General features: G+C 42.8%; 1 long non-coding RNA gene across 2 annotated transcripts in view; it reads right to left on the bottom strand.

Annotated features, from left to right (window-relative positions):
- LOC143440145 (uncharacterized) overlaps nt 1-24,329 on the bottom strand; it is a 53,311-nt gene that overhangs the window by 12,369 nt on the left and 16,613 nt on the right. Inside the window, exons 3-6 of one of the 2 annotated variants that reach the window (XR_013108011.1) lie at nt 20,458-20,577; nt 15,239-15,318; nt 5,194-5,292; nt 2,784-2,913 (exon numbers count right to left, since the gene is read on the bottom strand). This is a non-coding gene — a long non-coding RNA (uncharacterized LOC143440145). Of the gene's footprint in view, nt 1-2,783; nt 2,914-5,193; nt 5,293-15,238; nt 15,319-20,457; nt 20,578-24,329 lie in introns of those variants that run through there. The other variant, XR_013108010.1, reaches the window with a different exon arrangement.

The raw sequence follows: 24,329 nt of genomic DNA on the forward strand, positions 1-24,329 counted from the left end.
GTCCCTCTTCAAGGAACTCAGTCAAAAATGCAAAGCTGGTGCTCCTGACTGATTGTCAACAAGGATCCTGGATAAGTAATCAAGTGTGATTCGTGCAGGGCAGGTTGTTACTGTCAAAGACATTTAGGGAGAAGGAAACAAGCAAAGAGAGAAAGAGACTAGCAAGTCTTAGAGAAGGGCCGATGATACAGACTCCTGAAGTCCTATTGAATTTAAAACATTTCAAAGGAAGAGTTTCCATGTAAGGTAAATATTAAAGCCATGAGAATATGATAGAGCTGGATGCCAAGACCAGACTGACACAGATGGAGGTTTAGACTGCTGGTATGAAGGTTTGGGCTGGTGATAAATGATAGTAAAATGTACCATGTTAGAAAAGGAAAGGTCTTGAGGCCAGTGAGAGTCAGGGTTGAAGGGATGATGTACCAGAAACCACAGTGACATTCTGATGTAGTTAGATCCCAGCATGCTTCAACTGGGCAAGAAATCAGGTCTTGTGTTATGATGCAAGAACAAGCAGGAAGCTTTAGACCAGCTTGCTACAAGCAAATCAGAAAGGGGGAGAGGGGTCACTGTGAGGAGCTGCATTCGCCATTAAAAGATGGCGCAGGCTTCTGCTTCCTGGTTCTTCATGGAAGCTTTACTTGAGAATGCGCCTGCGCATGGCGCGAAAACCGAGTATGACAATTGGATGAAAGATTTGAGCCAATGAGGGATCTGCACGTCTCCCAAAGCTCTATTTAAGCAGCGGGCTTTCTGAGCTCGGCGACCTTCCCCTTTTCTCCATCTTGAAGAGCTGTTCAATAAATGCTGTCAGAAGAATCCTGAGTGTGGCGTTCTCCTTATCGGCGAGGCTGTGCGCTACAGGTCACTTCTCAACTGCCATCGAGAAAGACCAGAGGGAGGATGTAAGGATTCAAGGAGATGGATTAAAGTTGTAGATCATAGGTCTCTAAGCCCAGAGATCAGAGAATGAATCCACATTGCATAGAGTTGGGGAAATGTGGATGTTATTATCAGAGAGGAGATTAGATGCTATTCTACTTAGAAATGTTTTAATTTTAATAAAAGGGGGAAATCTAAATGATAATACCTCTCAAGCAATCAGTAGGAAACCCAGGTGACAGACTATAAAGAATAACTATCTAAAAACCTGTGACCCTGACACCACGACCATGGCTGAGCTCTCCATGAAAGACAGTCTGTAAAGAGAGCAAGTGTGTAAGACAGTGTGTTAATAATAACCATTAAATCCAAGAACATCCACATAGGAGGTGTGCTTGGGACTAAGAGATGTTAGAACAACAGAACTGTGCATAAAGTCCTGCCAAACATTACCAAATGGCTTTCAGAATCCAGACAATAAGAGTTTGTTTTTAGAAACGCATTGGTTATGGTTAAACATGAAAAAAAAAAAAAATCATTTTCAAAGTTAACGAATATGTTCAGCCTCAGCTGGAGATAATATGTCACAACCAAGTGGGTTTCACATAGGACCCTGAATAGCACAAGTGTGCTAAATTACAGCGATTATTTGTCCAGTTTTTAGATGAGAAAAACAAAGTCTATAAATAGTTGGGCCCTTGTTGCAGATCAATAGACAGTAAACAGAAGAAATGAGGTCTTAAGTCACCTCTGTGATTCCAGAGGCTGTGTTCTGTTTGCTGTGTGGTAAAGGGTCTTGTTCAATAGCAATACAGAAAAGGCAGGGACTCTCCTAAACACTTCTGTGAACGACTTCCCGCTATGCTATGCTAGATTTCCAGCAGGGTTGCTGAAGGGCAGCAGGCTACCAGCTCCTCTTTACTTTCTATACCTTTTGTGTACACACACACATCCATGTGTACCACAAGACTTGCCAAGGATAACAGATGACTCATGTTTGACTGCAGTTACACACGTGTGGGACACATGGGGGATAACGATGCTGTGGCATGTTCATATATACTAAGTGGGGGTAGCTATTCACAAACTCTCAGCTCTGCTCTTCCTTCAGGACAAAACAAGTTTTCAGAGAAACAGCCCATCATCTCTAGGGTCACCATGGTGCATGGCACCAGAGACGTTTTGGTCATGGTTTAAACTGTGGCCCAAATCATGTATTTAGCCAAAGTCAATACAGGAAGTAAAGTTAATGGAAGACAATGTGGAATCAAGGCCTTTGAAGAATGGGTGGATCTCAGCTCTTCTCACTGGGGGCTGCCATCATGAGTATTTCAATTTTCCAAGATGGTGTGAAGAGCGTGATTTTTATAAGAAAGCCCTTGGTTTTCTTTTTTCCATCAGACAGTTAACTCCATCTTATGAACGCTCTGGGTAAGTTAAGCACATGCACATCTGTAGGCCAGATTGGGTTTGGATTCTGTGTTAGTTTATTAACATCATTAAGTTCATTAGGTCCAAAAAGTAATGAGAACAAGAAGAGAGGCCAAGCAGAAAGCAAGTCTGGCTAAAGCCACAAATACCACAGTTCTCTGGAGAGACCCAACTTTACCCAGATATAGATACATTAACTAATGCATACGTTATGACTTCAAAATTCCAAGGGTAACCCACAAACAGCCTCTAAGACTCTACATGTTCATAAAAATGAGCATCAACAGCACAAATTTAGACTGTGGACCTTATTTTCTTTTTCATTCATTAATTAATTTATTGATTGATTTTACATCTAGATCTCAGCACATCCTCCAGGTCCCCCCAACACATGGGTCTTCCCCTAAAACTTCCCTTCCCTTATCCTCTGAGAAGGGGGAGCCCCCCGATGGCTATCACCCCACCCTGTCACATCAAGTCACTGCAAGACCAGGAGCATCTTCTCCTATTGAGGACAGACAAGGCCCAGTTAGAGGAATGGGATCCACAGGCAGACAACAGATTCAGGGACAGGCCCTGCTCCAGTTGTTTGGGGACCTGCACGAAGACAAAGTTGCACATCGACTACATATGTGTGTGTTGGGGGGGGGGTGTGGGGGTAGGTCTAACCCATACTTGCTCTTTGGTTGGTGCTCAGTCTCTGGGAGCCCCCAAAGTGTGGAACTTATTTTCAAAAGAATTTTTTGGGATGGAGAGATAGCCCTGTGGTTAAGAACATTTGATGCTCTTACTGAGGACCCAGGTTCAGTTCTTAGCGCCCAAACTGGGGTGTCCTATAATTCCACTTCTAGGGGAGCTGAAACCCTCTTCTGGTTTTCATGGGCACCTACATGCACATGCTTCAGTGCATATATTGGGGTCCATGCATACATATAAAGTAAACAAATCTTTGAAACAAAATAGATTTTGCTAACATGTTTGTACATGAGTCATACATAGTTCTGTCATTCCTGAGAGATTAAAAAGGCCCTGAATTTTTTAAGTCACATCAAAACTGAAATTTTGAGGCAAAATAATCTTGAAAAAAATTAAGAAAGAATCATCTTTACCTCTAATAAGGAGAGGGACTGAAGGGAAGAAGTCATGATATGTTTAAAAATCTACACAGGTTTCAGATTTAGCTCTGTCATTAATAACTTTCTGACCTTTGAAAAATATAATACACATGCAATTCAAGTTTACTTTCTATGTAATAGGAATTAAGTGATTTTCATTATAAAACATTTGGTTTGATCTGGTAAGATGGCTCAGGGAATGAAAGCCTTTGACACCAGGCCTGACACATTGAGTTGGATCCCTGGAACCCACATGGAGGAGGGAACTGACTCCAGCAAGACTGAGAGATGCTCTGACTGCCACACTTGTGTGTGTGTGTGTGTGCATGTACATAAGTATAATTATGTGCATATGTATGTGTATGTGTGTATATACACTCACATACTCATGCCTCCCAAGCAAGTAAATAAATATGTGGTATTTAAAACATATATAATAATATACTGTAGTTTAAATTTATGACCATTAAACAAATACATAGTTTTAAAATGTTATTACAGCTGGGGAGATGGCTCAGTGGTTAAGACCACTTTGCTGCTCTTCCAAAGGACCAGGGTTCAATTCCTAGCACCCTCGTGGCAGCTCACACTGTCTAACTCCAGTTCCAGGGGATCCAACGCCCTCACACAGACACACATGCAGGCAAAACACCAATACACATAAAATAAAAATAAATTGTTTAAAATGTTATTGTAATTGGAGTGAAAATGAAGAGGTTAAGATCTGGGGCTGGGCAGGACAGCATAAGCACCAGACAAATGTATAAAACAGAGGCCATTGGAACCCTGAAAACAAACAACCTCTCCTGGTTCTATGTAGATTCAGAGAACACATACTTTCTCACTCCTTGCTATAAAGGACATTCTAATGATGCGAGTCCTGGAAAGACAATTACTTCCCAACAATGCAAGTTATACAAAATCAGTTTAAGACCTAGAACATGGTAAGTGATTTCTTAAAAAAAAAAAAAAAGAAAAGAAAAGAAAGAAAAAGAAAAACAACTTATTCTTGTTGTAATAAATAAAATCATTTTCGTCGCATTGGGAGAGCTTGGCTTACAGGCTTACAGAACTAGAGATCACAGTAGACACGGTATTATCTGGCCACCTTTATGTAATTTTGTGTTAAACTGATGTATGAATACCACTTTGTAGACAGAAGGAGGTATTGCTGCTGTCTGAAAGTGTCATACACATACGATGTAGTTTGGTGTAATCCCCCTGCACCAGTTTCCCCCTATCTACCACTACTTTTCCCTTCCAACTTCATGTGTACTTTTTTAAACTCACCAAGTCCACTTAGTGCTGTCTGGATGTGCATGGGTGAGGACCCTCTACTGAAGCATCAGTGACCAAACAGGGACAACATCCCTGAAAAATACTGACTCTCCCCGCTCCCAGCAGCCATCAACCACCAACAGTTCCTCATCTAATAATGGGGATCCATGAGCTCCTTCCCCAGCCATGCTCAGATTTTGGCCTGGTATCCAGATGTTGGTGGCATATTTATCAAGATTTCTTTATCTAGTTAACTTATTTTAAAAGATATTGAGGGAAACTTCTGCTCTGGTTATTATTGAGCCACTGAGACTTGACTTACCTTCCCATCACAAACAGCCAGAAAGCTGAGCAAAATATAAGCAAGTAGTTTTGAGATAGTGGATTACGACAGTGAGATAGTGGATTACGACAGTGAGATAGTGGATTATGACAGGCCACACAGGACTTTGATCCCTATGAAGATAAAGACGAAAAAGGTTACCTGGACTCTGCTTATGGATCAGAAGGGAGATTCCAAATAGCACACAGCGCCACCACTTTATTCACAGGAATGAAGGTCAACATTTGCATTGACTGAGTACTGAAGGTAGGGGAAATGGGGAGAAAGAGAGTTTCAGAAAACCTCATAAAGATCAAACAATATTAAATGCAAATGATTTAAACATTAGGGTTTAAATGCTTAATCATCAGATTTGGGGGTGTAGATCACTTGCGTAGCACACTGGAGGCCCCGATTTTTGTGATCAGAACTGAGAAATAAGAACCTGCAACATTGGTTAAATAAAAGACTAAATGTTGATATTCTGAGCATTCTCAATGAAAACAACGTGTAAACAGTTAACGTTATTTGAATTATGAAGTTGCTACTCTCAGCTATTTCTCATAGTAGAAAATCATTGCTTTCTTTTCTCTTTGAACATTTATTCTTAGAAACGTTCATTCATGTATGCGTTGTATCTTAATTATATCACCCCACTTGCTCCCTCCAACTAATTTCTCCTGAGGCCCCTCAACATATCTACTTCCACGTATCATTTCTCTCTCTCTCTCTCTCTCTCTCTCTCTCTCTCTCTCTCTCTCTCTCTCTCCTCTTCCCTCCTTCCTCCCTCCTCAGCCCCTCCCTCCCCACAGAGTAAAATTAAATCTGTCTGTATGCACAATGGGTATGGGGCTATCCACTGGGAAATGGATCTCCTTGCTGGCTAGATTACATAGTACTAGACTGTTATGTAGACTGCTGGGGGAGAGTATTAACAGTCTTATCTAGCACTGGACCCTGCCTGTTACAGTATCACTGAGTAATAGTGGCAAGACTGTTTATGGGTAACCAACTGCACTATCTACTGTATTTGAAGTGTGCTCCACAGGAGATAATTCATGCTTGGCACCATAAACATAACCAACACTCAGTGCTGAAGAAGACACAGGCCCAAGGAGAACGAATTTATGTTGTTTTGCTAACTGCTTATATTGTCAGAGTGCATTCTAAATATTTTTGTTTACAGCTATTGATTTGTGCTGTTCTCAGTCTTGGTCAAAGAAGCATCTTATTGCAGAGGGCGGTAGTAAAGGCGGAGACTCAACAACTGTTCAAAAGTGCCAAGAGTAAGTAACTGTGAGTGACATCTATAGCTACCATCCCCATGCAAGGCTCAGGGAACGTTACAGGGGAATGTGTGGAAAGAGTTAGAGCTGGAGGATGGGAGAAATATAGAGAACAGCAACCTTTAGACGTGGCATGGCTGTTGTACACAGGAACTCACAACAGCTGTGGTTATTTGCACAAAACTCGCACAAGTTCAAGCCAGTTAAGAATCCCTGCATGGAATATAGAGGGGGCCTCAGAGGCCCCACCCCTAACTGAGGAGTTACTGACAGTTGATGGGTGATGGAGAATGAATGATCCATTTTCTTTGGGAATGGTTACAGGCATGCCTTTGCCCTTCTATTACCTTAAACACAGCTCTTTAAACTTTTGTTGACAGTTATGGAAATGAATGAAAACCAGCCAAAAAGAAGCAAACAAAGACGAAGGATGGCACAGCGGAGGGAAACAAGCATGAAATCATTTGTACCTGCATCAGAAATCATTTGTTCTCTGAAAAAAAAAAAAAAAAAAAAAAAGAGCCAACTGGATCTTTTTATGTTGAAAGAAAGCACCGATCTCCCAGAGTCTGCTGCCCTTGTCTGCCCGACTCCAGTAGAGGAGTACAAAGTGGTATTGAAGGAGACAGTGCTTCAGGTGGGATCTGAAGCAACCAGCGGCAGACAGCTGTGGCTGAGGAAAGCCACTGTGGAGGACTGGGACCATCTTCCCTGAGCACACACCTGGCTTTCTCTGGTTAGGCTTAAATTGGAATAGGCAGTTAAAAAAAAAAATCGTAAAACGTTAGTTAGCGATCAAGTCCGGGCTGCTTTAGTCATCATTGCCCAAACTGTTGTTTGTCTTCCTGCATTCATGGCCTGGCTGGCTTCCTCCAAGTCTGATTTGTAGAAAGCTGACTGTAGCTTGAGCCTGGTCCTGATGTATGCTAGGCGATTGCTCTACCACTGAGCTTCTTCTGAGGGTCTTACGTCTCTAATGTAATGTAATCCTCCAAGTATCAGTGTTCTAGCTTCCAGAATATTCTATTACTTTTAGCTTTCATAAGACAGAGCCCTGGGAATCCCCTATTCTGTCTCAGTTTAAATTTGTCCTCTACTAGGCATTCTGGTGACCTTAGAATCAATCTTCCTCATCCATTGGTGATTCCTCTTCTATTTCCTACATTAGATCTGGTTATATCTACTTAACAAGTCTTCCTTCCTCTTGTGTGCTTTTCTAGTTGTTTTGTTGCATTGGCCTTTAGAGATGAGTGATGTATTAGTTACTTAGTCATTGGTCTGATGAAAATACCCGACAGGAGCAAGGAAGGTTATTTCAGCTTACAGTTTGACAGGACAGTCCATCATGGCTGAAGAAGCTTGAGGTGCCTGGTTACAATGCAATACTAGTCAGGAAGTAGAGAGTCATGACTGTGGATGTTCAACTTGCTCTCTCCCCTTAATTCTTGCATGAACTACTTCCATGTACTTCTTCATACATGTACTTCCATGTACCATCCACTCCGCACCCCATGCACTCAGCAGCACTGTCTACATCTCACTTAGCCTAACCTAGAACCCCTCCCTCCCAGAGACATGTGTTCCCATAATAATCTGAAATCCTGTCAAGCTGACAATGTAAACTATCACAAGAAGAGCATGGGTTAGGGGTAGGAATGGGGTTTTGTTTATCCCAGGGTCTTTATCCTGACCTGACTTACAAAGAAGAACTTAGTAGAAAGGTTCAATTAGGAAACGCTACTTGTTTCTCCACAAAACCTCATCTTCCAAACCTCTCAGCAGTTGATACTGCCCTTTCACCTCAAAGGCTGCTGATGTCTGGGTTCTCCACTCAGCAGACACAGTCTTTGTGTTTTTCTCTGGCCTCTGGCACTTTCTCTTACTCCAGGGTCTAAAACCTCCCACCCTTTATTTGAGCAGAGGTGACTCTAATCTCTCTCCTTTCTTTGCTTTGACACAGTTTTAACGTCTTCCTGGATGCTTTCTTTTATGCTGAACATACATTTTTGTTTCTTAAGACAGCAAGTATTTTACCTAAACGTAGCTCTTATTTTGAGCACATCAACATAGTCAACGTTTCATGAGTACTTGTATTGTATCAGATACTGAGGATTCATCAATGACAGTGATTTAGGAAAAGGACAGCTGTATCCAAAAGCATCAGTTATAGTCACTGAGTTTTATGTATTAATTATAACTGAGACAAAGACCGGCTTCAACATAGTCAAGTTCAGAACCCTTTGTACCTCTGAACCATCCTGAAATGTAGCAGTATTGCCATAAACAGATGCCGAGTTTCCTGTTTACCCCTTGGATTCTGAAAAGATTTTAATATTAACTCAAGAATTTCTTCTGGCAATAAAATTCATTACCAACACGACTTAAATTTTTTTTTATTTTTGAATAGGATTTATTTGAATCCGTTAGCAGTTCATTTAAAATAATGGTAGAAGTGGGTAGGAATAGCACAGAACACAACAAACCAGAGATGAGGAGTCTGGGAGGTCCTAGCAAATCAATATTTGAGCTTTTATCCAGAATCCTAGCGATATTTTTTTTTTCATGTCAGGATGTAGTTTCAAGGCTCAAAACCTATCCCTGGAGAGTATTATGATTTGGAGCTTGCTAAGAGTTCTTCTATAAATAGTCTGGCAAAGGAAAGAAAACAAGCCATCAGCACTTGCCCTGACAAGGGATTTATCAAGCAGCCAGCACTAAACTCTAGGCCTCGTGGCTGTCAGGTTATAAAGTAGCAAGAGTCATCATTCAAGTGGATTTAAGTCTCCATTGTGTATAAAGACCTCTCAGGGCTAACAAGTTAAGATGGATAACACACACAAGTCTCTTAGCCTTTGGGGGTGCTTGACACAGCAGAATACAAACATGAGAAAGATAGCTTCCCTCCCCATCTGGCTGAGCTGAGCCAGTAGTGGTGGCGAAACTGTAGAGAGCTGGAAGCTGTCTATACTTAAAAAGAGTAGGTTTGCTTCCCTGCCAATTCCCATTTTTTACTGGGGTGACCATGGGCAGGTTGATTTAACTTCTTTCAGTCTCACTGAATTGTTGGAATATGAAATGAGATGGGATCTATGGTGTGCTATTAGCACAGCACGTGAAGTGTATTCAGAAAGTATTAGCTGAATTTGCTGATATTGATGGCCAGAATCAATCTCAGCAGCACAGTCCTGTCAGAGCTGGGCAGTAAGATTAACTCCTATGCATTGCAAAGAGTGTCAGACTCAGCCTTAGATATTCCACGTCATCATCAGGTGACTTTGAGGTGAAAATTGTAGGCCGCCAACCTTATGCGGCTGAATAAAACGGCACCGCAGAGTTGACACGGCTGACTAAAACAACGCTGCGCCACGTCAACTCTGCGGGCCAAGGGCGCACATTTGCACGCGCCAGCCGCTCTGAGGCGGTGATCCAAGATGGCACCTGCCTAGGCTCTGGTAGGAACTACCAGAGGCCTGCGCATGCGCAGTTCAATTTGGCTCCAGCCCCTCCCAAACGGGGCATGCAAATGAGGTACCACTAGGGTACCATGAACCTGGCCAATCACCCCCTCCCGGGTGGGTATGCTAATGAGTATGCTAATGAGTCATTGCAAATTGACCAATCGGACACCTCCATGCACTTTGCCACGCCCAGGGCTGGGGGTATATAAGCAGCCCGTTCTGGGCATTCCAGTCAGTCTCTCCCAGAAATCTAAAAGAGCGCTTCCAATAAAGGCTGTTGAGAAGGATCCGGTTTGTCGCGTCTTCCTTGCTGGACAAGCGGGGCACGACAGAAGATGAGACTTAGGAATGGGTAGATTTGGGGTAAATCTCAAGAAAGAAAGAAAATCCAGACTTGGCTCTGAAATCTAGTCTTCTTTCCAAGGAGTTTTTCATCTCAACTACAAGACGTAGAAATGGTGTGAGCAGGGTTGCAATCTGAATAAGAAGAGGCCCACATGCTCATATATTTGATTTTTAGTCATCAGGGAGTGGCAGTATTTGAAAAGGATTAGGAGGTGTGGCCTTGTTGGAAGAAGTGTGCCACTAGGATTGGGCTTTGAGCTCGCGCTCTCTCTCTCTCTCTCTCTCTCTCTCTCTCGCTGAATGATATAGCTCCTAACTACTTCTCCAACACCATGCCTCCTATGCCTGCTGCCATGCCCCCATCATGACGGTAATGTACTAAGCCTCCGAAACAGTAAGGAAGCCCCCCGATTAAGTGCTGTCTTTTATAAGCACTTTTTATAAGAAATGCCTTGGGCACGATGTCTCTTCACAGCAATCAGACAGTAATTAAGACAAGTGTCTATTTCTCAGTTTTTCAGGGATGGCTTATCCTAGACAGGAAGCTAATCCATTGCTTACTACATTAGTCATGCTTCTCCCAAAGGACAGAAAAGATAGAATCTATATGGGATTCATTAGATTGACTAATACTATATGATCCAGGTAGTCTAACAATGTCTGCCTCAAACTGGAGAGGACAAGCATTTGATAGTTATTAGCATATCATATGAAATATATTCAATAAGCTTCAGATGAGTTTGCTGATACTAATAGAGGTAATAATTTTCATGAGGCTGGTTATCTTTCTAGTTCCAAACTGGAGCTGAAAGCCCGAAGGACTTATGGAGAGATACTGGTCTTCTGTCTCAGTTCAGGCCTTCAGAAATTGGTAATAATATGAATTAAAGAAGACCATAGCAATAGCACAAAACGACTTGCCAGTGAGAGTGAGGACAAGATGGCAAAAAGTAAAATTTCCTTCTGTGTCCTCTTATCTAGGCTGCCAACTGAAGATGCCAACCACATTTAGGATATGTCTTTCTTTTGCAAATAATCAGGAGTGCCCAACAGGTTATGTCTTAGTCCATTTCAGATACAGTCAAGTTGATTGTCAAGAATAGGCATTGTGCCTTCCATATGACCATTGGGACCTGTGAGGATCGGGCAGCTTCATGCTCTAATTTAATTTTATATTGTACACAAGAGTTGCTTTCAGGCTATTCCCTGCCCTGAGTGATTTAATTTTACAAAATGTCAATGTTTTCCACCTCGAGTGCACATGAGGTGGCAGAAGACTGAACCCTTTTTGTGCTGGGAAACCACCAGTAACTGTCCAACACAGACCACGAGACACAGCTAATAAATGATTAGCACAGATAAAATATTACTAACCATGAGCCTATTAATAAAGTTAATTAGGAACACATGGGCTCATGAATATACAAAACCACATCAGAATAAGCAGGCCCATCAACACATCAAACACACCAGACTGATGTAGCCTCCTCATTGAGATCATTTGAAAGGAAGGACCATTAACACTGGACACCCATGGATGTGTCACCAGACCATTCAGTGAATGCATCATGGGATAAATAGATGGTGAACAGGAACTTCCAACTCTGTATCCCAAGTCTCACTCAGTTCAACTCAGCTCTCTCAGCTTCCCACTGACCCAAGCCACCCAAATAGCCATCCATCTAGACCCAGCTCTGTAACATAACATGGGTCTACTTGGTGATTCTGAATCTAGGTAGTCAATAGAGGCCAAGCATCACACAAAGGCACAGGATGATGAAAGAAGCTTTAATGATAGAAACACATAAGTACATAAATAACTGTGAAAGTTTAGGGGAATCCTAAGTTACTAGACAGTATGACATAGCACAGGACAAGGATCCAGCGACAGTTTGTGGCTGGGTGTATTATCTGAAAGCCCCGGCCCAAGTGTTTGTGTAGATGGTACAACAGTGGACACGTTGAACAACCCATTGCCTCTGCAACTCTGTCCCTGGGAAAGGACATACAACGAGTTTCCTGGCTCCTAGTGAGGATCTTTTTCACATTATTTCCTGGTAAATTATTATTCTAAGTATCTCATAATCTCAACTATTATATAACCCCTAACTCAGCTTATTGCTAAGAAAAGAATGTTCAGAGTGAGAGTCCTTTACAGCAAAACTAGTTGAAACTGGTTAGATCTAAGATGCTACCTAAATGTCTTCTAACAGTACTCAGAAAGTTGACTACCATAATAGTAACCAGAAACACACTCACACACATGGGGGAGGGGGGAGGGGGAGAGGGAGAGAATAACAAAGAATGATAGAGAGTGAGTGTGTGAACGAGAGTGAGAGCAAGAGAAAGAATGAGTGAGAGAAAGAGAATGAGAGAGAGGAGAGAGAGAGAGAGAGAGAGAGAGAGAGAGAGAGAGAGAGAGAGAGAGGTGGAAACTTAATGGTTCTTTGGGGAGTCAGTTTTGTTGAGTGGTGATTGCTGGGGCAAACACATGAAGGAGTGTTTTCCTGAAGTGGACACAGGTGTGAAAGACTAAGGCAGATTCATGAAGGAACATTTAGCTGAAGCAGACACAGGAGAAAGGATGTTCTGCTAAAGCAAGCACGTGAAAGGACACGTGATAAAGAATTCTTTACTAACAACACACATGTATTGGTCCACCTTACATTGTGTACGTGAGCTCCATTTGTCGGGACTCCTTGAACTCAGGCTGACTGGATGCATGTGCTAAGGCAAGACATGTGGAGGACACGTGATGTTTAGAGTGTATAATTAGGACTCTACTGAGTGACAGAGGCAGAGCTTGGCTTGCTGGTACAGCTAGCTGGGTGACACTTTTGGGTCACTCATCTTTGCTGATCTTCACTTCAGTGAGAGGGACACAGCCAAGAACTTCTCCTGGTGTCCCTGTTGGTCCCTCCTGCTGACTCGAGCCAAGGCTGAACCTGGCTGTCTCTGCTAGGTCATGTTACCTCTGTTGCTAGCCTGACTCTACTGAACTAGACTGCTGGTGTATCTGTGAAGTGTTTGCGAGTGGATCGAGCTGCTACTGCCTGCTAACGTGTGAACTGAACTGCTGATTCCCAGACAACAGAGACGGGAGGTGCTTCATTCAAAGAACCTTTCTAAACAGGTCCACTCTGCCCCCCCCCCCCCCCCACTTCCCGGAGACTTTCTTTTCCACTACCTCTGGTGGATGGTGGGCTACAAGGGAGGTTAAAGCATTTAGGAACCACCATTAAAAATAGGATTTAAAAAAAAATTAAAGTTGAGAGAGAGTGATTGATAGCACATGAGTTTCCAGAAAATCTTTGCCTTTTCCTCAGAAGAAGAACTCAACCATTCCTTTGTTGAAACATCTCTCTCTTCATTATTAGCCACTGGCACAGAAAAACACAAACACAGAAAAGATACCTTCACCTTTGTCTCATATTTATGATTTTTTTTTCTCACCCATAATGGGTTGAGAACTTAATTTGGCTGCCATGTCTCTCCATTCTGTGGCCACTGAATACACCTGCGCTCATCTCTGATCTCTTGCTACCTGATGGGGAAAAGTTACCCTTGGAGAGTGGGAGTCCATCTTGTCAAGACAGTGAGGGTCAGCCGCAGCAGGGATCAATCAGAACTCCCCAAATGTCAGTCATTCTCACAGATTTTTTGTGATATCTCTCAGCTGCACTCATTTTCTTCAACTCTCTGTAGTTTGTTCCATTTTAACTAAAAGTAATTATGTAATGATTTTTTTTCTGGGTCAGCCATATTTTTCTATTTCAAAGCAGTTATTAAAGTGGATTTCAGGGCTGGATAAACGGATCAGCAGTTAAGAGTGCACATTGTTCTTGCCGTGGACCTGTGTGTAGTTCTGAGCACCAATATCTGGTAACTTACCATTACGTGTAACTCCAGCTCCAGGGAACCTGTGCTGCTGGCTTCTGTAGGCACTTGCACGCAAGTGCACATACCCAGGAGCCACATACATACACATAATTTTAAAATAAAGTAAATATTTAAAAAAAAAATAAAATGATTTAAAAAAAATCACCAGATGATAGCCTACCTAAAATTTACATCCTGCCAAAGCCTATTTTGGAATGTAAGAGGTTACATTGAACATTAGATACAATATATGCCAGGTTCTTGTTGAGATTATTATGACTTCATTTATAAAGCAGAAGAGGTATACAGTGTTTAGGAAGTATGTTTTAAACGACACTGAAAACACCGGTAACATAGTTGTTAATTGGCAGACTGAGTACAACAAACTTCTTAGGAATGGAAATTCGTCTGGAAACAAAACCAGCACTGACATTGTGCGTAAGGGCTGCACCGAAAGAATTAGACCCTGCAACTGTGGGAGAGGCGCGAAGGAAAGACGTAGCAAGAAGTGTTAGAAGTTCCGGGAAACGCCCTCCCTCACTACTTCTTCTGATACACAGGGGACACTGGGGATCCAAAACCTTCAGGAAACTAAGAAGCCAGGCCTTTCCAGGTGCTAGCAGGGATGTGTGTGGCCAGGGACACTCCCACTTCTGCTGGTGGGTGACTGTTGCTGTTGGACAGCAGGGCCAGGTGTGAGGGAGAAGAGTCCTGTTTTGAAGCCAGCAAGCAAAAAGATGAACTGGCAGTAATTGGCATCTTGGTGTCAGTTTCTCCTAGAAGGGAACTGGCCAACTCCAACTCAGAGGCATACTGGGAAGGGAATGCTGGGAAATGTAGTTCTAGTTTAGACTAGTTCACACAGTGATGTGTTACCTGATGGAAAGGTTAACTATAACATGGAAAGCATGTAACATAACAGAAAAGGAATAGAAGGAACACTGAGTCTAGGCAAGACTAGAGACCAGAGGTGTGACTATGACTCTGTGGTTAAAAAGGAAGGTGGGGTTAAATAGAACCTGGGTTCTTTGGGCTGCCTGCTAAGGAGATTCACATTTCGCTGGACCTCCTTATTGAATCAGTCTGGGATTTAAAGAGCTTTGTTAAACCAGGACAACATACAAGCGTCTGAGAGTCAACATCTTCCACCAGTACTACAGTGAATGCATTTGTATTCACTGTAGCCTTGTGACTTTTTGTAAACCATAGGGCAGAAGCACGAGTAATAGCTTGTGTTACCTAGGCATTCCGTTCCAGAACCTGACGATGCAGCAGTGAACACAGCAGGCCATGTTTCTGCTCTCTCCACATTCACGTTCCTACAAAGCAGATGAAAGTATGGAAATAATCAGTAGACTCTCTATGTAGCGGAGAAGCTCAGAGTTATGCATAGAAACCTGGGTACATGTTTAGAGAGAGACTGGTGATTTTCTTTTAGCCAAAGTCGCCAGGGAAGGCCTCTGAGAGGAGGGAGCTAAAGGGAGGAGTCATGGATCTCTCTGGGAAGAAGGTTACAGGACAGAGATTTTTTCCTGAGCTGGAAATGTGACTGGGTAGCAAGGACTACGGTGAGAAACACCAGAGGCTGGAAACCCACACAAACTTAATTTCAATAGGGAAAGGCCCTGGAGGGTTTGAGCAGCAGAGTGGAAGCCGAATGGCTCCTGCCCAGTTGGAGCTGACTGGAATTCTGCGTGCAGTTCACACTGGTAACAAGGAGCACCGAAGATGGGAAATTTGAATGGTTAATTTTCCACAGGCTGTAGGTAGTAGAATACCAAACAGCTTTATTGCTATAGGGTCTTCCACAGCCAGGACCTGTGATTGGCTGAGTTTGCCTCATTTGCCAAAAGCACTGCCCCTGGCTGTTGAGATAATCCAGTGTGATACCAGCAGAATCCTAGAGGGAGCAAGAGGTCAAGATCACCCCCACTCCCTGTTCTGCCTGTTTCTCTGATCTCAATGCTGGGAAGCTGAGAGGTGGGGCGTTACAAGGAGTGAGGGGCTTTGTTGGTGTCCTCGAAGTCATAGTAGGGACAATTTGCTAAGTCAGGAAGAAGTCAAACACAGGGAGGAAAGACTTCTATTTCATGGCCAGATGCCATTTCTCATTGCCAGAAAGTGGTAGAGGTAGAACAAAATAGTTCAGAGAACCTCGAGTCCTGGGGGCGATCAAACTCTGCTGAGGCATCCTAGAATTCCACAGAGGTGACTCAGGGACACAGCCAAGAAAGGATGGGAAATGAAGCTGGTGGGAAGCCAGATCCCCTGCTTCCTAACTGCTCCCCAATGCTCTGTGTGTGCCAGAATAAGGTTTTGAAGATTTGCTTGCAGAAAGTGTTTACAGTTGCACACACACACACACACACACACACACACACACACACACACTCATGAACGCTCAGAGGTGAATCACAAATGTTCCAGGCTCCTCTAAGATACCACCTCCTTCTTGCCCAGTATCCAACTCCCTGAGTGCCAGGCACTACTCTGATGACATTACAAACTGTATCAACCCTCTGATGACCCTGAGAAGTAGAAAGGGTGGCTCTCTTAGTGGGGTCATTGAGATTTAGACTTAGCAATGTTTCCATGTCTTACAGCTGGTGGCAAAGGCAAGACTTGAACTCAAGCCAACTCACCTAACACTAACGCTCAACTCCTAACCTCAGTGGTACCTCTTTCTTGAAAAGAAATCTCTCTGTAGGGAAACTTTATACGCAGTACCAAAGATGTGACTTGAAGCATCTAGAATGGTCATTATGTTTACTTGCTTCTAGCTGCCCAAATGAAATAGACCTTTAAGGCCTTAGAGGATTTTCACAAAAGCATCGATAAGTTATAAGGTGCTATATAAGGCAGCAAGTTGTGATAATATAACATAAATAATATGAAACATAAAAAGCAAGCAGAGACCAGTTCGATTGAAGGAGTCTAAAGAATGAAAGGTTCTGCCTGCTATAATGTGGCCAGCAGGTCAAATTTTCTCTGGCTCACTCTCACTGTGTAAAAATTCAGATTGTCTCTATATTCTTTTAAAAGATGTGTTCTTTGTCATCTTTATTTCCAACTTCAAAGTTTACATGATAGGTGTGGTGTGGTTTTTTTTTTTTTTTTTTTTTTTTTTTGAAAACGTTAAGTAGGTGGGGAAATGTCTAGGTGAATATTGGCATGGAGTTTGACATTGAAAATCATTCTTCTTTTCTTGTTATAAAGGTTGTTTTTAAGAGTGGCATTTGGATCAGCACTTGCTTCTCTCTTCCAAGTCATTGTTCTCATGGTCTATGGAGGTGTGCAATGGTTCCAGGAAGGAGGCTATCCGAGTTTGCTTCTTTGTCACTGCAAAAAAAAACACTAACCAAAAGCAACTTGGAGATGAAAGGGTGTATTTGCCTTCAAGGTTATAGTTCATCCCTTAGGGAAGCCAAGGCCACAAGGAGTTGATGCAGAAATCATGGAGGTATGCTGCTTACTGGCTTGCTCTCCGACTTGTTCAGCTTTCGTTCTAATTAGTTAGTTTTTCCTTTTTTACTTAATTTTTTGTTTATTCTCCATGGCCCTCACATTGTGCACCTCAATCCTGCTCATCTGATCATTCCCTCTTACCCACCCTCCGCCCTTGCAACCTCCCCCAAAAAGAAAAAAAAGTCTCGGTGAGGGAGCTGTGGTGTGTCCCACAGCATACGCCTTTGTCCACACCTCCCCACTTGTAAATGCTCATTTCAATGAGTCATCGGTCTGGCTCTAGGCCCCTGGCCTCTGCCACATCCTCAATACTGGATCCTCATCAGGACTCCTCTCAGATTATCCTCTCAGACTCTTCCGTTATCGTAGTTGCCCTGTGCCTTGGAGATCCTGTAGCCCTGTAGGACCAGCCCCCTTCACGTTTCAGCAGTTCCTAGATGGGGTAGATGTTGGGGTGGATCAGAGCCCTGGATCTGGGCCTGGGTGATAGCCAAGCTGTCAGCCTGCCAGCTCTCTCTCACCCACACTACCGCCTTCTTTTGCCTGCTTTCTTATGCAACCCAGACCCAGATGATACCACCCACAGTGAACTGGACCTCTCACATCAATCATTCACCAAGAAAACGCCCTGCAGACACGCTCATAGTTGAGCATGATTTAGGCAATTCCTTACTGGTGGTTCCTTCTTCCTAGGTGACTCTAGTTTGTGCTGACAAAAACCAGCCAGCACAGAGGGCACGCTGCTATAGGCATCCCAGGGAACTCTTCAGAATAGACATGTTCCCCTTGACCCTTGGCAATGCTAGTGCAATGGTCATTCAAATATACACTTCACTTTGTTATTTTCTATGGTTCTGCCGTCCCCAGTGACTAAATGAAATTTAGACTCATTCTTGGGGTGAGTCAAACGATGACTTTGTGCCAACTCGTCTTGGCATCCAGTTCCCCTCTTAGCCTAGGACAACACAAAATAGAACTCTAGCAGGCTTTGGAGTCAAATATTCCAGATTATGTTTAGACAACAAATGCTCAGTGGGAAGTAGGGAGAAATAGGAAACAATAAATTTTAAAAATATTTTATATTCTTCAGTATTTTTGGAAGTTGATTCATATGTAAATGGCAGGGAAGTATACAGAAAGCAAACTGATGTAAAGCCCAGAAAAATAAGTCATTTTGCAAGAAAGAAAACATGATGATAGTAAATAACTTGGGTTCTTTTTTTTCCCCCAACATAATATTTGTATTAATTACTTGGGGATTTCCCATCATGCACCTTGATCACATTTACTTCCCAGTCATCCCATGTCTACTTCCCCGCCATTTTGACCCCTTCTCCTCCAAAGAGCAAAAGGAAAAAAAAAGAAAGAAAAAAGTTTATTTTGTGTTGCCCATATGCCTCCTGGAGCATGGTCAAATTCTCAGTGGCTAGCCCCCTAAAAAAAAAACCTAAGTCCTTCTCCACCTGCACCCCACTAGAAGCCATCAACTGTGGAGAGCTACACTTCAACATCTGTATCACAATTTTTAAGAGTTCTCTTTGATGGCTTCCTTTTGGGGTTGTTATTTCTGAGAAGAGGGTTGGGGTAGAGGTAGGGGTTGTCACAGAAGCCTTTGATGTTACTCTTTCCCAGCTGTGCATCTGCAGTCAATAACACTGCAAAAGTTGCTTCCTTGGCCTTCACAATCAGTGGCAGCATGCATCCTGGACTTTTACATGATTTCTGGCAACAGCATGGACCATGAACATGCACATAGTCTCCAACGCATGCCAAGGTCCTCTGCTTGGTCTCCAATGGCAGCATTGCCCTCAGACGTCAACATGGGTACCAAAGTTTGGTCCATGGCCTCCTGGAGAAGTATGGACCAATGAGGGACTTTCAAAAAGTCCAATCCAGTAAATGAAGCGTTCTTCATCTCAAGCATCCTGTAGCCGTTCAGAGCCAGGAGGATCGTGTCATTGGGCAGCTTGTTCAGGGCTGATTCTGTTGAAGCTCCAGGCTGCTGCACAACACCCTCCAGACCCTACTGGGAAATGACCTGTTCCCCATTAACCGTAGTCTTCTCTGATACCTGTTACAGTTGTCACACCTCTAGTTCCACCTCTCTCCCCTGTGCATGAACCTCTCCACTCCTCCATCTTGGCCACCTCTCCATCATATATTTCTTAATAGTGGCGTTGGAAGCTGTGGTGTGTCACACAATATATACACACACATATTTTTTTTTTTTTTTGCCCAAACAGCTTTATATCCAAATGTTCATTGCAACAAGTTGTTGGTCTGGTTCAAGGTTTCTGGTTTCTGACACACCATCAATACTAGACTATCTCCAAGGCTCCTTTCAAGTATCCTGCTGTTACCCAGCATCATACAGATCCTGTGTCTCTAGTTCTACAGGACATGCTCCTTCACAAACTCCATCAGCACATAGATAGAGTGGATGTTAGGGTGGACTGTCTCAAAGCGACTGATCTGGGCCTGGATGAGGTCAGTTGAGGTTGAGCTGAGTTGGTCAGTGTTGGGGACTGCCTTCCCACCAGCAGAGCCGCAATGAATGTTCTCTATAGGAACAGCCTGACGTCAATGTCTTTATTGATTCCACTAAGAGTAAAACAGAACTATTGGAGAAGAGGAGAAGAGGTCGAGGGCTGAGGAACACAGAAGTATTACATTTTCATCTAGTGTAACAGAAAATCAATGTGTAATGTCTGAGTGAACAAACGTGCTACAAGCATCCTATGGAGAAACACAGACCACAATGCATCCTTTTATTATTATGATTAGAAAGATCTATTTTTATTCCCTGGGTGCTGAAGTCAAAATTGTCTTTCCCTCTATAAAAATACATATTCTCTGTTCCACCCCACACTTGAGTGAAATCTTATTGTTTGAGAGAATGTGTGCAGATCTCTGTTTTGAGTCTCTTCTGGATCACTTTCAAATTTTAAAACTAACCTCTTAGAAGATATAATTAGATGACCACTAATATTTACCTTAATATTATCGACGAGGAAGTCCTTCTGAGGCCATCCTGCCTTTATTGATTGTGTATGGGTGGACTTCTGTTATTGATGGTCCCTTGTCTATTCTGTGAGGACTGTTTCTGAGAGACTCTGTAATATAATTTGAAAAAGCACTCACATCGTAAACATGAAAATTTCCCTGGGAAATTCTCCATAGAGCACAAGCAGATCTTTGTTACCCTTTGCCACTATTGTCATGTTCTAGAACATTTTCCTCAGTGACGTAAGGCAGTGAACACCAGCCACAACATACACACACACACACACACACACACACACACACTCTCACACACACACACACACACACACACACATAAGGTTTCCATTGCTGTAAAGAGACACCATGACCAAGGCAACTCTTGTAAAGGTAACATTTAATTGGGGCTGGCTTACAGGTTCAGAGGTTCAGTCCACTATCATCAAGGCAGGAGCATGGCAGTGTCCAGGCAGACATGGTGCTGGAACGGGATCTGCGAGTTCTGCACCTTGATCCAAAAGCAGCAGCAAGAAGCTCACTTCTGCAGGCCGCCAGGACGAGGTTATCGTCTATACTGGGTGGATCTTGAGCATAGGAGACCTCAAAACTCACTCCAACAGTGACACACTTCCTCTAACAAGGGTACACCTCCAATAAGGCCACACCTCCTCATAGTACCACTTCCCATGGGCCAATCATATTCAAATCACCACTATATGTGTGTGTATGTATATATACATACGTATATTTCTGTATGTGTGTGTGTGTGTGTTTACACTCCAAAGTATTTTTGCCTTTTATTCTAGTGAATTGTCATCCACAATCCACCAGGGATTATCAAGCATGTCCTCTAAGAACACCACTTCTGTGAATGATTTACTGGGGTCTCTACAGAAAATGCAGTGTTTGGATGTAGTACATTTCCTTGAGTTCTTCCATTCTGCCTTAAATTTTGGTGCAAATTTGCCTCCATTTTGAGGACAATATACCTGTACTCATCTTCATGGAGCGTATTTGCATCATAGGCCATTATACCTAACAGGACAGCACAGAACAGAGGCCCGAGTGGCTGGAGCACATCATTCTCAGAGCACATGTGACAATAAAGGAATAAAGCTGACTGAATTCCCCATGAAAGAGAGCCATCTATTGACCAGAGCGTTCCCTCACTGTTTTAAATATTCCCCAAGAGTCTCTGGCTTCCCAGCTAGATTAGTAAACTCCCTAAAGATCCAATTTAATGACTTTTTACAAAGTCCTTGCACTGCATCGTAGCCATCCATCACCATAAACACTGACGAGAATGTTTGGCTGCTTACGAATGATAACTCAGCAATTAAAGAAAGTATAAAACAAAGTGATGTATAAACACAGTGAAGTGGTGGACACCTATCATCCTGGTAGTTGGCAGGTGCAGACAGGAGTATCTGAAGTTCAAACCCAGGCTGAGCTACTTAGTGAAACGCTGCCTCAAAAACAAAACAAAACTACAAAGGGGACATGTAGTCCCAGTCTCAGTCTGTAGGGGGCAGCAAAGACACTGATCAGATCAGCGTTCATTTCCTTTTTTTTTTTTTTTTTCTTCAGATTAAGGAGTATCTTATTTTAAAAGCACATTGGTAAGATCAAAGTGCCAGTGAAATATAGATCTTGTCACTAAAACATGACACCAGTATATAGGGAAGAAGTTTAAAACATCTTCATGAAGTGTAACAGAAAGCTCTCTCCTAACTTTGAGAAATGAAACAAAGACAGGCATTACGTTTTAAGGTGGTGGGGTGGCTCAGTGGGTAAGGGTGCTTGCCTCACAAGCTTGCTGATCTGACTTAGACCCCCCTCCCAGAACCTACATAAAGATGAAAGGAGAGAAACTGACTTGACAAAGTTGTCCACTGACTTTGTGTGTATGTGTGTGTGTGTGTGCATGTGTGAAAACACACACACTAAATTTCAAGGAAGATCGTGAAGATTTTAGGGAGGGTACCCCAAAATACAAAGAGCAGAAAGAGGGTCATTTATTTGTTTATGCTTTGAATCATTTGCAATTTAAAACATGTTATGGAAACCTGAGATGCTATAAAACAGTCACTCAATTTTATAAGTATTGTTTATGTTAGCTTTTATCTGACGACGACAGATAGCAATGAACAGTTGTACCCTGCCTTGCCCCCACAGACTCCTTAGGGATGGTCACATCCAATTCCTTATCTGTTTCACTTGATATTAACTTCTACAATTCCAAGTAGTGTGGTGATGTAAGTTGCCTTCACTTGGCCTTGCTTCTGAGTTTTGCTTTTACAGATAAGGAGTTAGTGCTCTTCTCTGCCTTCTCTTCCTCTCTCGCCATCCTCACATTTTCCATTTTAACTAGATCAATGCTGGCATCAATATTACTGTTTCTGCCTAATCAATATTCTTTGCAAAATTGAAGCCATCTATTGCCATTGTTTTCTTCTAAAATGGCTTATTTTTCTGAACATATAACTGCTGGGTTTTTTTTTTTTTTCTTCTTCTCTTTATGGTATCCTATATATCACAGGCTCCTTTTCTCTTTATCATATTGCTTATATATCAGCTGAGGTATCTTATGTGTGTGGTGTATGTACATGTGTGGGCAGGTGTTGGTGTGTATACATGTAAGGCTGTGCCTGCATGTGTGTACATGTGTGGAGGACAGATGTTCACACTGAATGCCTCCTCAGTTACTGTCCACCTTGGCTTTAGAGACAGCGTCTTTCTTTGTTCCTGGAGCTCATGTGTTTGGCTAGGTGGCCAGGAAGCTCCAGGGATGCATTCTGCTGTTTCCCTAGGCTCTGTAAACATGTGCTGGGAATCCAAACTCAAGCCCTCCCGCTTGGACCACAAGCGCTTTACCAACTGAGCCATCTCTCCGTCTCCTCCGCTTTTGGATGCTAAAGCATAGCAGTTGGTCTTCTGTTCATTATTTTATTTTTGAAAATTTTACTATTTTTAATTATGGAGGGAACTCAAATTTTAATTATTAGGAAATTCAACTTGGGTCTTCTGCAAGAGCAGTATATGCTCCTAACCACTGAGCCATCTTCTCTCTAGCATTTGTTTTTTCGTGATTTTCTTTTATTTTTTTTTCTGAAGACTGCTCCAAACACTCTGCCATGCAGTCTTCTCAGACAATCAAAGCTGGTTCCCTTCTAGGCCCGCCACAGCGGCTGTCCAGATCCTTTGTTGGTTTGGCTCTATTTTCCGACTCTTTTGCTTTCCTCTTCTTCATTCTCTTCGTACATTTTCCACTTCATCTTTCAAGAGCATCCTGTGAGCTCCCTCTCCAGTCCCCAGTAAACCTCACTTCCTGGGCCAACCCCTCTTACACTAGACCGAGGTCACCTAAGCAGTAGGTTGAAAGCAGTGTGTGTGTGGCCGTATGCAACATCTGAGGCCAGGTCCCAGAGGGCACAGAAGTCTTGCTGAAGTGCCCCCAAGACCACTTGTCTGTCCTGTGGAAGTTGTCTGCTATGTGCCTAGCCAAGGCAATAGGAAGATTTTATGTGCTAGCTGTCAATCTATGGGGAAATAGCAAAGTCTCACATCAGAGAAATTTCGTTTCGAATTTGCTCTGAGCTAACAGACTTGGGTTTGTGGCACATGGAACACACGGATGTTCCTTAGCTTTGTACGCGTTTCTTTATTTCAAAGCAAGTCCGGAAAGAGAAAGTGTTGTGCCACCATTTGGCTCACACATTACTAGCAGCGATCATATATTCATAAACCAAATGTGCATGACTGCCGTTGGCATCGCTGTGAGGGCTCTGCCTCAGCCACCAGCGTCATTCAACTGGAGCCTATCAATGAGTCAGCAAGCTGGTGAATCACGAAATGTAACTTAAGA

Source organism: Arvicanthis niloticus, chromosome 28 (assembly GCF_011762505.2).
Source record: "Arvicanthis niloticus isolate mArvNil1 chromosome 28, mArvNil1.pat.X, whole genome shotgun sequence".
Lineage (NCBI taxonomy): Eukaryota > Metazoa > Chordata > Mammalia > Rodentia > Muridae > Arvicanthis > Arvicanthis niloticus.